Below are 4,070 nucleotides of genomic sequence, written 5' to 3' on the forward strand. Positions count from 1 at the left end.
ATAAAAAATAGTTAAATAAGTATGTAAAAATAATTAAAAATATGCCAATTTTTAAATGTACTTAATAATTGAATAAATAAAATATTATTATTATTAACAATTTTAAGCATTATATATATACGACACAATGTAAATATATGAATAAATAAATTTGCAAGTAATTAAAAGGGATACAAAATTATGGATAGAGAAATGGTAATAGGTTGAATTAGAATATGAGTAATGCTATATAACTTACTAAAAAATACTACATAATCAGTAAATATTATTATTTTTGACTCACATTTAGCCAACAATAATTTACCCTCATATTCACATATATTTTATACCTAAAATAAACACACAAAAAATACCTAAAATATAGTTTGCACATATATTTACTAAAATTTTACATACATATATTAATATAGTTTTTATTCACATTTTTTAGAATTTGTATATATAAATTAATAAAATTTATTTGTTAAAGGTAATTTAATATTTATACTGATTAAATAATAACCAAAATTATTAAAAATTGTTAACCCAAAAAATTTCTCTTAAAATATTAATTTATAAATAAATTAAAAAAAATCACACATAACTCTTTTTTACTTTTGAGTTATACAAGAAAAAAAACCTCTCTTTGATATATAATATATGAAATTAGGCACCAAATTTCTCCATCAATTAAAAAGCGCATATGCTTTAATTTTTTTAAAAAATAATTATATCAATTAAAATTAAATTCATATTTTAGTTAATTAATATTTTTTTTGTCTTAACTAAGTAATATTATTATTGATATTAAAACTCTTTCTTTATTTTTCTTTGGAGGACCTCTTAAGAGGGAAAAAAAAAAAAAACAATTTAAGGAGTCAAGGACTAACTCATTACTCATATACAGAGAAGGTCCAACATGAATGACTTCTCTTTTCTTGTGCTTAACTAAGCCGCCAACTTTGTAGATGACCGCGACTTGCCAAGCTGCTTCCCACTATAAAAACAAAATTGTAGACGTGTTGCAAGAAGAGAGATGTTATGAGAATATCTGTAAATTTAAATCTGTACTGTATAATTCACCATTTATAAATTATAAATATATTTCACATAAGATTTAATAATAATAATTATTTTTGTATGTTTACCATAAATATTTTTTAAATTCAATTAATAAAATCCTAAACTCATCCCATTCCAAATTTAGCCCCACCCCAAACTCACTACACGGTAAACAAACTCCGAAGTCACCCTAATTCCTAATTCCTTTTTCTGTTAACTCACCACCACCTACTCTACTCTCCGCTGGTCTCAGCCTTCACCATCGCCGTTCAGCCGAGCCATCACCGTTGCCGTCCAATCCATCTCCCAGCGTCGTTGGTAGGCTTTCCTTCCCCGTCTCCTCTTCTCTCTTCTCTCGTCGAGTGGTCGTCAGCGACGTGGTTCTCTATCTTCCCCCTTCATCTTCCACTTTCAGAGTAACAATGGAGCCTCAGGATAAGGTAAATAATCAAATTGAAAATTGTTTCTCATGTACAAGCTCAAACAGAGAAAGTTGGGGCAAATGTTCTTCTTCAGGTGGCAATGATGAAGAACCTTGTGCAGATTTAAAGGTCGATAACCTCCCTCAGGAATACGTATATTGCATACAGACATGTGCACACGTGCATGCACGCACAATGTTTATATGTTTCTCTTCTTATTCTTGGTTTTATTGATTGAACTAAGGGTAATATTGAAAATGATGTGTAACTGAAGTGAGATTCTAATTTGAATGTTAGTTTATATCAATGTGGTTTGTTGTCGTTGCTTCTCATGCTTATTTGTAAAGTTTGAGTACGTAATGATATCATTGATGTTAACAATTTTAGAATACAGTATAGAAGCATGAAAGAAAAGTGTTCAGAGCCAAAAGAAGATGAAAAGAAGCTCAAGAAGAACAAGAACAAGATCAAGAAGAAGAAAAAGAAGAAAGGCGAGATAGCCGACAAAAAGGGAAAGGGTGACAGGTTTGAGAAGTTGGAGGCTCTGAGTAGACGACTGCAGCATTGCCTTCTAAAGGGATCAACCCATTGAAAACACTAGTCCTCTTGAACATTTGTATCATACTGACTGATTGACTTATAGATAGATATTCTTCGTGTCTACTTCTGATGTTCATGTTCTTAGAGCATCAGTGTGATCCTATATTTGTTGTAGCCACCCCTTGGAATTTGGTTTTGTTGGTTTGTAATTGTAGGCAGTCAATCCTTGTTAATATTAACGATTTTTTAATTTTATTTTTATAAAATATTCTTTTTAATAATTAAATATTCTTATAAGTCTCTTGTAACAATTTTCTCAATAATAATTACCACCATTAAAAATACTAAAACAGAAACATGTAGATGAGAACCCAAGTGGGAGCAAACTAATATTACTATTAAAGTGAAATCAATAATATGCTTCTATTGAAAATTAAAACCAGTCATAAAATAAAATTACATGGAAGACCCTACAAAAGCATATACAAAATCCTGACCTTCTAGTCTCTCCAAGGAAAGCAAATAAGAGAGAGCCAGAATAGAAGCAGACATGGAAGACATTTGAGTAATCCCTATAAGTTCTATACAAAGCCAAACCCAAAATCTTATATACTAAAATACAAAGAAATCACCAACAAGATGAGAACCTAAGGGAATGAGATTCAATAACCAGTAAGCAACTGCTTAAGGCTATATACCTATCTCCTAAGCTATAATAATGTTATGATTTTCAACATAAGATTGATAGTCAGTATCTCTATCCTCTACACACTTCTTTTGCCACCTCCTGAAAGCTGCAGAGTGCCACTGGCTGAATGTATTATTATATTGACCGGCTGAGATGATACAAATCTTCAGTTGTAGATTTTTACCGGCTTTTCGAATGCATGATGATTCTGCAAAATTGAGAACTAATCATTGAAAACGTCAACAGACCTTCAAATAGAATTATATCCAGTGATGCATATTCTATGCATGATCTCAAGCCATTAATTCAAAGAATTTGATTTCAAATTGTCTTCACCTTTAAAACTTGAGTAATATTTAGAGATCTTTTTCTACTACTGACTTTTAGCTTTTCTATATCTACTGCAAATGCTCTTCCAACAAGAGAATATATGGGCTTTAACTAATCTGTTCACCAACATAAAAAATCAGTTGTCACATTCCAATCACCAAAATCTGTAAGAAATTTTAGATTTAAAAAGCATTGCATATATATATATATAGGCAGAAAATATATTGTCACATAAAATTTTTCTCAAGATCATTAGTAATGCTATACCAATGAAACTAATCAATCACAGTGAACAACCACCACAATGTTCATATGTATCGCCATTCAACAATTGTGCATTCACTATAGTTAAACCTCACCAGTAAAAAATTGGAGGCCAAAGAAAAAGTCAAATTTGCATTTGAAAGCTACAATCATATAGTTACATAAAAAAACAAAAATAGAAAACACCATTTTTCTAGAGACTGTTTTCAGTTCATGGTGCGCGAAACCTTGATAAGCAAAAAAAGGATGAACACAAGCCAGTCAATTATGAATTGAAAAACAAAAGGATGGGGCATTGGAGAAAGGTTTGAAAAACTAAAAACCCTGTATCATGAACATGGGCCTCTTTATTTTGATGAAACACTTGAGCAAGTGCTTGAAACAAAAAATTCGGTATCATAGTAAGGGTCGATCCCACAGAGATTGTTAGTATGAAGCAAGCTATGGTCATCTTGTAAATCTTAGTCAGGCAAACTCAAATGGATATGTGTGATATACGAATGAAACATAAAGATAAAGATAGAGATACTTATGTAATTCATTGGTGGGAATTTCAGATAAGCGTATGAAGATGCTTGTCCCTTCCGTCTCTCTGCTTTCCTACTGTCTTCATCCAATCCTTCTTACTCCCTTCCATGGCAAGCTTACGCAAGGGTTTCACCGTTGTCAGTGGCTACCTCCCATCCTCTCAGTGGAAATGTTCAACGCACCCTGTCACGGCACGGCTATCCATCTGTCGGTTCTCAATCAGGCCGGAATAGAATCCAGTGATTCTTTTGCGTCTA

Source organism: Arachis duranensis, chromosome 4 (assembly GCF_000817695.3).
Source record: "Arachis duranensis cultivar V14167 chromosome 4, aradu.V14167.gnm2.J7QH, whole genome shotgun sequence".
Taxonomy (NCBI): Eukaryota; Viridiplantae; Streptophyta; class Magnoliopsida; order Fabales; family Fabaceae; genus Arachis; species Arachis duranensis.